Raw genomic sequence first — 11,650 nt, 5'->3', positions numbered from 1 at the left:
AGGTTCGGGCCCTCTTGATGGAGGTAAAACCCTACGTCCTGCTGGATTAATATTGATGATAGGAGTAGTACAGGAGTAGATCTACCACAAGATCAAGGAGGCTAAACCCTAGAAGCTAGCCTATGGTATGATTGTTGTATGATGAAGTTGTCCTACGGACTAAAACCCTCTGGTTTATATAGACATCGGAGAGGGTTAGGGTTACACAAAGTCGGTTATAATGGTAGGACATCTTGAATATCCGCATCGCCAAGCTTGCCTTCCACGCCAAGGAAAGTCCCATCCGGACACGGGACGAAGTCTTCAATCTTGTACCTTCATAGTCCTGGAGTCCGGCTGAAGGTATAGTCCGGCTACCCGAACACCCCCTAATCCAGGACTCCCTCAATAGCCCCTGAACCAGGCTTCAATGATGACGAGTCCGGCGCGTAGATTGTCTTCGGCATTGCAAGGCGGGTTCCTTCTCCAAATTCTTCATAAAAGTTTGTAAACACCAAGAGTAGTGTCCGGCTCTACAAAACAAGTTTCCTCGTATTGCCACAGAGAGTAATATTAACACAAATCTAATCTGCTGACATATTGCGCAGCGTGACATCACACTACGGCCAAGCCTTTATTCGAATCGTTTTCACTTTTCCACCTCAGCGTGTTTTGCGAGGCGGTTCCCTTGGCACGTCTTGTCAAAGCAGAGATCATGTCCCTCATTTATGGGATTCTCATCAATACGGACGTGGGTAACCCAACCGCGCCATTTATCATGGCGCTTGGGAGGCAAGCGAGTTTTACTAGGCTGGTGGGGACGCATAGTCGCATCCGCCCATATAAGGCAATAAGGATCCACCTTTTTACCTACGCCTTCTTCCTCCTTTGCCTATCCATCTTCTGCACACCCAAGCTCCAGCGCCCAAGCCCGCACTTCCTACCTCAACCTTCTCCAACAATGTCCGGAGCGGGAGGCAAGTGGATGGTCTCCTCCGTCACGGAGGGCCATGTCAAAAGGCTAAGGAAGGCCGAATACCTGTCCAAAGACATCGCGCACCGGCTTCCTGAGGAGGGGCAGCTTCTCCCCACCCCAAGGCCCGGTGAGAGGGTAGTATTTCTTCCCCACTTCCTTCGCGGACTGGGTTTTCCTCTCCACCCATTTGTCCGCGGGCTCATGTTCTACTATGGCCTAGATTTCCATGATCTGGCCCCGAACTTCATCCTCAATATCTCGGTGTTTATCGTCGTGTGCGAGGCTTTCCTCTGCATCCGCCCCCATTTCGGCCTCTGGCTCAAGACCTTCAATGTCAAGCCAAAGGTGGTGCGCGGCAACCAGGCGGAGTGCAGAGGTGCCATGGCGGGTAAAATAGCCAACGTCCTATGGCTCGAGAGCTCCTTTGTGGAGACCTTGAAGGGGTGGCAGTCAGGGTGGTTTTACATCACCGAGCCACGCGATCCGAAGTGGATCGCAGCCCCTGAATTCCGATCTGAACCCCCCACGCGGCTCACGTCCTGGAAGGAGACGGGCTTGTCGTGGGGCGACGAAGAAGAGGTGACCGGACTACAAAAATGAATCCAGTCCCTGGTGAACAAGCAGCTCAAGCTTGTCAATGTAGTCCAGGTCATGCTCGTCCGCCGGATCCTTCCGTGTCAAGAACGGGACTTCAATTTGTGGGAGTTCAACCCGGTGCAGCACCAAACTCTGAGCAGGCTCTTCGACACGACGTACGAAGATGTCTGGAAGGGGCTAACCAAAGGCGCCGAGGCTCCCACATCCGCCTCCGAAGACCACGAATTCAGCTCGCAGCGTCCTGCTGGCGAGGTAAAATATTTTCATCTTTTACAGGATGTTAAGTTTTCTTCATAGTTTGACTCTATGCGGGATCTAACCTCCCTCACCTTTGACAGGATTGGCAGGCGAAGTCCGGACTGATTAACTGTTCGGCTCCCTTGCCCGAAGACCCAGCCCCTGCTCTCCTAGTGAAGCTGCTGGTTCCGGCACCTTATGTGCTGCCGGAGAAGAAGGCCAAGAAGAAGAAGGCCACGGGGACTCGAAAGAGTTCCCGGCATATGGTGGTGTCGGACTCGTCGTCCGATGAGTCCGAGACGCACTCCTCCCGTGAAGACGAGGAGGAGGAAGAAGAGACCTCTCCCCCTCCAGCGGGGGGAGGAAAGAAGAGGAAGGCCGCCCTAATAGGGGAGGCCGAAGGGTCAAAGAAGAGGAAAACCCCTTCGCCGGACTACGCCCCTGACGCCGACGAGGACGAAGAGGAGTGACCGGACAGGGCCAAGCGTCCGGCGAAATCGTAAGTGTTCGGATACTAGAGTAACTCATGATATTCCTTTTGTTGCGCAACTTTCCCTAATGTCGAATATAATCATGCAGCCCGCCCAAGGACGGGCTCGACGAGTCATCGAGCGGCTCCCTGGATTCATCGGACGTGAATTCAGTTCCGCCCGCTGCCTCCCCCTGTGTTCCGGATGACGCCAAAGTGGCATCGCGACAAGCTCCGGGGCAAGAGGAGGTGGTCCAGGAGGAGCCGCGAGGCGACCTCCCGGACTCCAGGAGTAAAGGGGACAAGACCCCCCAGGGCTCCAAGTCCGGCTTTAAGCCGGACACCGCGCCGGAATCATCAACGGTTCCGGACCGTGGCAGGCGAACTCCTGCCAAGAGGAGCAAGCCTATTGAGCCGGCGTCCTCCGTCCAACTGGAGGCGCCGGACAATCTGCTGGAGGCGCTTAAGGGCGCCTCCATCGACGAGGAGCACTGTACCATCATGAGTACGGTGGTCCAGAAGGTTCGGTCCGCCAAAAGCGGACTTACTGAAGCTTGTGCTAGCCTTCTAACGGGCTTCGAGGTAAGTAGAAATATGTAAAAATATTACCGCGTAGACAGTAGCCCCTGATGCTCTGTTTGGCGTTCGGAAAGAAAAGCCGAATAGAGGATCTATTAAATATCACAGGAGTCTAACTAAAAAGGAGTCAGTATACGTATGCAGGCTTTGCTGTTGGCCACCGCCGCACTGACTGCGGAGGTGGGTGCCCTGAAGCAGGGCCTCGAGCGGACCGAGCAAGAGCTCGGCCTTGCCAAACGGCGGCTCGAGGAGAAAGAAGGTAAGAGATACCTTATAGAAAAAATGCCTATAAGAAGACGCAATTGCAAAAAATGACAGGAGTATACTGCTTATTGTAGGGGCCACAACTGAGGTGGTGACCCTCAAGCAGGCGCTGTCCGAGGCCAAGAAGAGAGCGGCCACGGAGCGCACCGAGCGGGAGAAATTTGAGGCGCAGGTCGGCGAGGTGCAGCAAGAGCTTCAGGGTCTCATGAAAAAACATGAGAGTTTGGAGCTCGACTCGAAGACGCGAGCGTCCGAGCTTGCTGCGGCCCTTAAAACTGCCAAATCTGCCAAGGCCGAAGCCCAGAAGGCCCTCCAGGAATTGGATGCGGTGAAAAAGATAGCGGCGGGTAAGGCATTCTCTATGCAAAGCAGACATATAAAAGTAAACTACTTGTTACTTACCCGAATCCGGAGCTCTCCAGGGGCATTCGCAGATCTTCCCCGCAGCGTATCCGATGCCGACGCATTCTACCGAGCCGAGGAAGGCAGCTCGACGGAGAAGGTGTTCTGGTCTCAGTATGCTGAGGCCGGACACCCTGTGCCCTTGAGCGACCAGCTGAAGCAGCTGGTCGAGCTCCACAAGGCGGCCGAACAGGCCCTGAAGGGCTTCATAGTTCGGCTGTGGCCTGGAGAGGCCCTGCCTGGGAGCTACTTCGGACTGGTGTGGCGGCTGGTGGAGGCTTGTCCAAGGCTCGAGGTCATCAAGCGCTCCGTCTGCATCGAAGGTGCCCATAGGGCCCTTGCCCGTGCAAAGGTGCACTGGGGTAAGCTGGACGATGAGAAGCTTGTGAGGGACGAGCCGCCGCCGGGGAAGGAGCATCGCAAGCCCGAGAACTATTACAAGGATGTTCTGGCTAGTGCCCGCCTTATGGCAGATGAATGTACCAAGGATGTAATTTTTGAATGAACTCGCTCGTGTTATCCTGTGCGCTGAAAACTTGTCCATATGCGCTAAGAAATGCTTGAATTTAAAATATTACTTTTTGTGCGGCCGTTTATCAAAAAATTGAGAGATAGCCAGTCGTCGGCTTCTGCCCCCATGCCACTAGTGCTGGGGTGTTCGGGATAAACCTGAGCGCTCTTTTTCCCATGATTGGGTCCGTCGAGGGAGGCGCTCAGCACAACGAACAAGGCAATCGGACTATAATGCTTGAACACTCTCACTTAGCCATAGAACTCTATAATTTTAAATTTCGGCAAAGCCCCTAGTATTCGTAAGACCGAGTTCGGGGCGCTATCCACGCCTTGGCCGGACAAAGCCGGTTCCTCGCTCGAAGCGGCATAAGTCTTTGAGGACTCGAAAAACCTCTCAAACAGCGACCGGTCTCTCGCCTCATCATGACAGTCAGTTTTAGCTTTCTCTACTGAGGTGCTCAGCCCAGCTCAACTGGGCACAATTGCAGAAGTTCTCCTAGTGCTACCTTAGCCGATATAGCGGAACGTAAGGCACCAAAACATAGGAGCCGGGCAAACCCAACTATTAACCCAAATCATGATTCGGAGCCGATGCATATAGTGCTATAAGTTCGGGGTGCCGCACTTGTGAAAGTGTACGGACTTCTCACGCCATATTGATGGGTACTGAAGCCCCTGGCGTATTTTTGCCGTACCACAGTGTACGGATGCAACAATTATTAATAGACATATATATAAAAAGAGGATAATGCAAAAAATAGACCAAAAGCTATGCATTGTTTATAGAAAGGCTGCTATGAAAGTAGAACGATACAACTAGTGCGATAAGCAAAAGAAATTGGACTATTTAACATGTCCTGGCCAGGGGCAGGCCGCGGAATTGTATTAAAAAACAGGTATACTGCTCGCAATAGAGACCACCTGGGAGTTCCATAATGCGGCATGGCTTGTCTGCTTTCCTGGATCTTGCATCGTTTGTGCGGCAGTTGCATTGCCGAACGGGTCATCCGAAGTATGGAGTCCTGAGAGTAAGAGAAAAAAAGAAAAAAAAAGGAATCCGGCAGCCCCTGGTGCGGTTTAAGCCGTATTTCGGGCGTGCCGTGATAGTGCCCCTTCCCCTGTGACCATGGTATTTCAAGAGCGTAATTATGTATGTGAATCACTGGTTTCGCTATATCGCGAGGGCTAGTGTCGGTGTCAAAACCGGCGGATCTTGGGTAGGGGGTCCCGAACTGTGCGTCAAGGCCGGATGGTAACAGGAGACAAGGGACACGATGTTTTTTACCCAGGTTCGGGCCCTCTCGATGGAGGTAATACCCTACTCCTGCTTGATTAATATTGATGATATGGGTAGTACAAGAGTAGATCTACCACGAGATCAAGGAGGCTAAACCCTAGAAGCTAGCCTATGGTATGATTGTTGTGTATGGAGTTGATTGCCTACGGACTACAACCCTCCGGTTTATATAGACACCGGATAGGGTTAGGGTTACATAAAGTCGGTTACAATGGTAGGAGATCTTGAATATCCGCATCGCCAAGCTTGCCTTCCACGCCAAGGAAAGTCCCATCCGGACACGGGACGAAGTCTTCAATCTTGTATCTTCATAGTCCAGGAGTCCGGCTGAAGGTATAGTCCGGCTACCCGAACACCCCCTAATCCAGGACTCCCTCAGTAGCCCCTGAACCAGGCTTCAATGATGACGAGTCCGACGCGCAAATTGTCTTCGGCAATGCAAGGAGGGTTCCTCCTCCAAGTCCTTCATAGAAGATTGTAAACACCAAGAGTAGTGTCCGGTTCTGCAAAATAAGCTTCCACATATTGCCATAGAGAGAATGATATAAACACAAATCAAATCTGCTGACGTATTCCGCAGTGCGTCAACACAGTACGGCCAAGTCCTTTACTCGAATCCTTTTTACTTTTCCACCTCAGCATGTTTTGCAAGGCAGTTTCCTTGGCACGTCTTGTCAAAGCAGAGATCGTGTACCCCCTTTTACGGGATTCTCATCAATACGGACGTGGATAACCCGACTGCGCCATTTATCACTGCGCTTGGGAGGCAAGCGAGTTTTACTAGGCTAGTGGGGATGCACAACCGCATCCGCCCATATAAGGGGATAAGGATCCACCTTTTTACCTACGCCTTCTTCCTCTTTTGCCTATCCGTCTCCTACGCACCCGAGCTCCAGCGCCCAAGCCCGCACTTCCCACCTCAACCTTCTCCAGCAATGTCTGGAGCGGGAGGCAAGTGGATGGTCTCCTCCGTCACGAAGGGCCATGTCAAAAAGCTAAGGAAGGCCGGATACTTGTCCAAGGACATCACGCACCGGCTTCCCAAGGAGGGGCAGCTTCTCCCCACCCCAAGGCCCCATGAGAGGGTAGTATTCCTTCCCCACTTCCTCCACGGACTGGGTTTTCCACTCCACCCATTTGTCTGGGGTCTCATGTTTTACTATGGCCTGGATTTCCACGATCTGGCCCCGAACTTCGTCCTCAACATCTCGGCGTTTATCATCGTGTGCGAGGCTTTCCTCCGCATCCGCCCCCATTTCGGCCTCTGGCTCAAGACCTTCAACATCAAGCCCAAGGTGGTGCGCGGCAGCCAGGCGGAGTGTGGAGGCGCCATGGCGGGCAAGATGGCCAACGTCCTATGGCTCGAGGGCTCCTTCATGGAGACCCTGAAGGAAATGGATCGCAACCCCAGAGTTCCGATCCGGACCCCCATGCGGCTTATGTCCTGGAAAGAGACGGGCCTGTCGTGGGGCGACGAAAAAGAGGTGACCGGACTGCAGACATGCATCCAGTCCCTGGTGAGCAAGCCGATCAAGCTCGTCAATGTAGTACAGGTTATGCTTGTCCGCCGGATCCTCCCGTGTCAACAACGGGACTTTAATCTGTGGGAGTTCGACCCGGCGCAGCACCAAACACTTAACATGCTCTTCGACACGACGTATGAAGACTTCTGGAAGGTGCTAACCAAAGGCGCCGAGGCTCCCACATCCGCTTCCGAGGACCGCGGATACAGCTCGCAGCGTCACGCTAGCGAGGTAAGCTATTTTCACCTTTTACAGGATGTTAAGTTTTTTCATAGTTTGACTCTATGCGGGATCTAAACTCCCTTACCTTTGACAGGCTTGGCGGGCGAAGTCCGGATTGATTAACTGTCCGGCTCCCTTTCCCGAAGACCCAGCCCCTGCTCTCCTAGTGAAGCTGCTGGTTCCGGCGCCATATGTGGTGCCAGAGAAGAAGGCCAAGAAGAAGAAGGCCACGGGGACTCGAAAGAGTGCCCGTAATGTGGTGGTGTCGGACTCGTCATCCGATGAGTCCGAGACGCTCTCCTCCCGTGAGAACGAGGAGGAGGAAGAAGAAAACTCTCCCCCTCCAGCGGGAGGGAGGAAAGAAAAGGAAGGCCGCCCCAACGGGGGAGGCCGAAGGGTCCAGGAAGAGGAAGACCCCTCCGCCGAACTACTCCCCCGACGCCGAAGAGGACGAAGAGGAGTGGCCAAATAGGGCCAAGTATTCGGCGAAATCGTAAGTATTCGGATATCAGAGTAACTCATGACGTTCCTTTGTCGCACAGCTTTCCCTAATGTCGAACATAATTATGCAGCCCACCCCGGGCCGAACTCAACGAGTCGTCGAGCGGCTCCCTGGATTCATCGGACGTGAACTCAGTTCCACCCGCTGTCTCCCCCCGCACTGTGGAAGACGCCGAAGTGGCGTCGCAACAAGCTCCGGGGCAGGAGGAGGTGGTCCTGAAGGAGCTGCAAGGCGACCTCCCGGACCCCGGGAGTAAAGGGGACAAGACCCCCCAGGGCTCCAAGTCCGGCTTTGTGCCGGACACCGCGTCGGAATCTTCAACAGCTCCGGACCGCGGTAGGCAAACTCCTTCCAAGGGGAGCAAGCCTTCTGAGCCGGCGGCCTCCGTCCAACCGGAGGTGCCGGACAATCTGCTTGAGGTGCTTGACGGCGCCTCCATCGACGAGGAGCATCGTACTATTATGAGTACGGTGATCCAGAAGGTTCAGTCTGCCAAGAGCGGACTGACTGAAGCTTGCGCTAGCCTTCTAACAGGCTTCAAGGTAAGTAAAAATATATAAAAATAGTACCGCATAGACAGTAGCCCCTGATGCTCTGTTTGGCGTTCGGAAAGAAAAGCCGAATAGAGGATCTAGTAAATTTCGCAGGAGTCTAGCAATAAAGAGTCAATATGCGTGTGCAGGCTTCGCTGCTATCCATCGCCGCACTGACTACGGAGGTGGGTGTGCTGAAACAGGACCTCAAGCGGACCGAGCAAGAGCTCGGCCTTGCCAAACGGCAGCTCGAGGAAAAAGAAGGTAGGAAATACCTTATAGAAAAAGTGCCTATAGAGAGGCTTGATTGCAAAAAATAACAGGATTGCACTGCTTATTATAGGGGCCACGACTGAGGTGGCGACCCTCAAGCAGGCGCTGTCCGAGGCCGAAAAGAAAACGGCCGCGGAGCGCACCGAGCGAGAGAAACTTGGGGCTCAGGTCGGCAAGGTGCAGCAAGAGCTTCAGGCTCTCATGAAAAAACATGAGAGTTTGGAGCTTGAGTCAAAGACCCAAGCGTCCGAGCTCGCGGCGGCCCTTGAGACTGCCAAGTCTGCCAAGGCCGAAGCCCAAAAGGCCCTCCAAGAGTTGGAGGAGATGAAGAAGATAGCAGCGGGTAAGGCATTCTTTATGCAAAGCAGAAATATAAAAGTAAACTACTTGTTACTTACCCGAATCCGGAGTTCTCCAGGGGCATTCGCAGATCTTCCCCGCAGCGTATCTGACGCCGCCGCATTCTACCGAGCTGAAGAGGGCAGCTCGGCGGAGAAGGTGTTCTGGTCTCAGTATGCTGAGGCCGGACACCCTGTGCCCTTGAGCGACCAGCTGAAACAGCTGGTCGAGCTCCACAAGGCGGCCGAACAGGCCACGAAGGGCTTCATAGTTCGGCTGTGGCCCGGAGAGGCCCTGCCTTGGAGCTACTTCGGGCTGGTGCGGCGGCTGGTGGAGGCCTGTCCAAGGCTCGAGGTCATCAAGCGCTCCGTCTGCATCGAAGGTGCCCATCGGGCCCTTGCCCGTGCGAAGGTGCACTGGGGTAAGCTGGACGGTGAGAAGCTTGTGAAGGATGGGCCACCGCCGGGGAAGGAGCATCGCAAGTCCGAGAACTATTACAAGGATGTTCTGGCGGGTGCCCGCCTTGTGGCGGATGAATGTACTAAGGATGTAATTTTTGAATAAACTCGCTCGTTTTTATCCTGTGCGCTGAAAACTTGTTCATAGGCGCTTAAGCAATGCTTGTTGAATTTAAAATATTATTTTCTGTGCGGCCGTTTATCAAAAAATTGAGAGATGGCCAGTCGTTGGCTTCTGCCCCCATGCCACTAGTGCTGGGGTGTTCGGGATAAACATGAGCGCTCTTTTTCCCATAGTTGGGTCCTTCGAGGGAGGTGCTCAGCACAGCGAACCAGGCAATCGGACTATAATGCTTGAACACTCTCACTTAGCCATAGAACTTTATAATTTTAAATTTCGGCGAAGCCCCTAGTTCGGAAGACCGAGTTCGGGGTGCTATCCACGCCTTGGCCGGACAAATCCGGCTCCTCGCTCGAAGCGGCATAAGTCTTTAGGGACTCGAAAAACCTCTCGAACAGCGACCGGTCTCTCGCCTCATCATGACAGTCAGTTTTAGCTTTCTCCACTGAGGTGCTTAACCCAGCTCAACCGGGGCACAGTCGCAGTGGTTCTCCTAGTGCTACCTTAGCCGATATAGCGGAACGTAAGGCACCAAAACATAGGAGCCGGGCAAACCCAACTATTTACCCAAATCATGATTCGGAGCCGATGCATATAGTGCTATAAGTTCGGGGTGCCGCACTTGTGAAAGTGTATGGACTTCTCACACCATATTAAAGGGTACTGAAGCCCCTGGCGTACTTGCCATACCATAGTGTACGGGTGCAACATGTCATTAATGAACATATATAAAAGAGAGTAATGCAGAAAATAGACAAAAGCTATGCATTGTTTATATAAAGGCTGCTGTCAGAGCAGAACGATACAAGTGGTATTATAAGGTAAAGATATTGGATTATATAACATGTCCTAGCCAGGGGCAGGCCGCGGAATTGTTTCAAAACAGGTATACTGCTCGTAATAGAGACCACCTGGGGGTTCCATATTGCGGCATGGCTTGTCTGCCTCCCTGGATCTTGCATCGTTTGTGCGGTAGTCGAATTGCCGAACAGGTCGTCCGAAGTATGGAGTCCTGAAAGTAAGAAAAAATTAAAAAAAGAATCCGGCAGCCCCTAGTACATTTTAAGCCGTATTTTGGGCGTGCCGTTATTGTGCCCCTTCCCCTGTGCCCATGGTATTTCAAGGGCGTAGTTATGTACGCGAGGTACTGGTTTCGCTATGTCGCAAAAGCTGGGGTTGGGGCCACATTGCTACGCTTGCTCAGAGTGTGCCAGGCGGTCCTACTGTGGGTTACTCCGGGCGCGCTTGGCAGTGTCTGACTTTTTAATGGCCAGACTGGAGAATTGCCTGACAAGGCTACTTTGTACCTCCGCTGCAAGAGCCCCCGTATGCTCCTCCGTATGGAGGGAGCGTTCGGTGTTTCGTTGACCGTAATAACTCCTCGAGGGCCTAGCATCTTGAGCTTGAGATATGCGTAGTGCGGCACCGCATTGAACTTTGCGAATGCGGTTCGTCCGAGCAGGGCGTGATAGCCACTGCGAAACGGGACTATATCGAAGATTAACTCTTCGCTTCAGAAATTGTCCGGGGATCCGAAGACCACGTCAAGTGTTACTGAGCCTGTACAGTTGGCTTCTACACTTGGTATAACGCCTTTAAAGGTCGTTCTTGTGGGCTTAATCCTTGAGGGATCTATGCCCATTTTCCGCACTGTATCCTGATAAAGCAGGTTCAGGCTACTGCCGCCGTCCATGAGGACTCTTGTGAGATGAAATCCGTCGATGATTGGGTCGAGAACCAATGCGGTGAAGCCGCCATGACGGATGCTAGTGGGATGGTCCCTTCAATCAAAAGTGATCGGGCAGGAGGACCATGGGTTGAACTTTGGGGCGACTGGCTCTATCGCGTATACGTCCCGTAACGCACGCTTCCGTTCCCGCTTGGGAATGTGGGTTGCGTCTATCATGTTCACCATCCGCACTTGTGGGGGAAAGCCCTTCTGTCCATTGTTGTTCGGCGGCTTGGGCTTCTCGTCATCGCTGTGCAGCCCCTTGTCTCTGTTTTCAGCCCTTAACTTGCCTGCCTGCTTGAACACCCAACAATCCCTGTTAGTGTGATTGGCTGGCCTTTCGGGGGTGCCATGTATCTGGCACAAGCGATCGAGTATTCGGTCCAAATTGGATGGGCCCTGAGTATTCTTTTTAAATGGCTTTTTCCGCTGACCGGATTTATAGCCTTTGAATCCGGCATTGACTGCCGTGTCTTCATTGTTGTCGCTGTTAACACGGTGTTTTTGCTTATTCCGACGTGTCCTGGCACTTTTGTCCTTGGTATCCGAATTACCAGGGGTCTTTGATAAGTTGTTACTACGAGCTAGCCAGCTGTCTTCTCCCGTGCAAAAGCGGGTCATGAGGGTCGTGAGGGCT

This window comes from Triticum dicoccoides, chromosome 3A (genome assembly GCF_002162155.2).
Source record: "Triticum dicoccoides isolate Atlit2015 ecotype Zavitan chromosome 3A, WEW_v2.0, whole genome shotgun sequence".
Lineage (NCBI taxonomy): Eukaryota > Viridiplantae > Streptophyta > Magnoliopsida > Poales > Poaceae > Triticum > Triticum dicoccoides.
Note: the sequence above shows the minus strand (reverse complement) of the source record.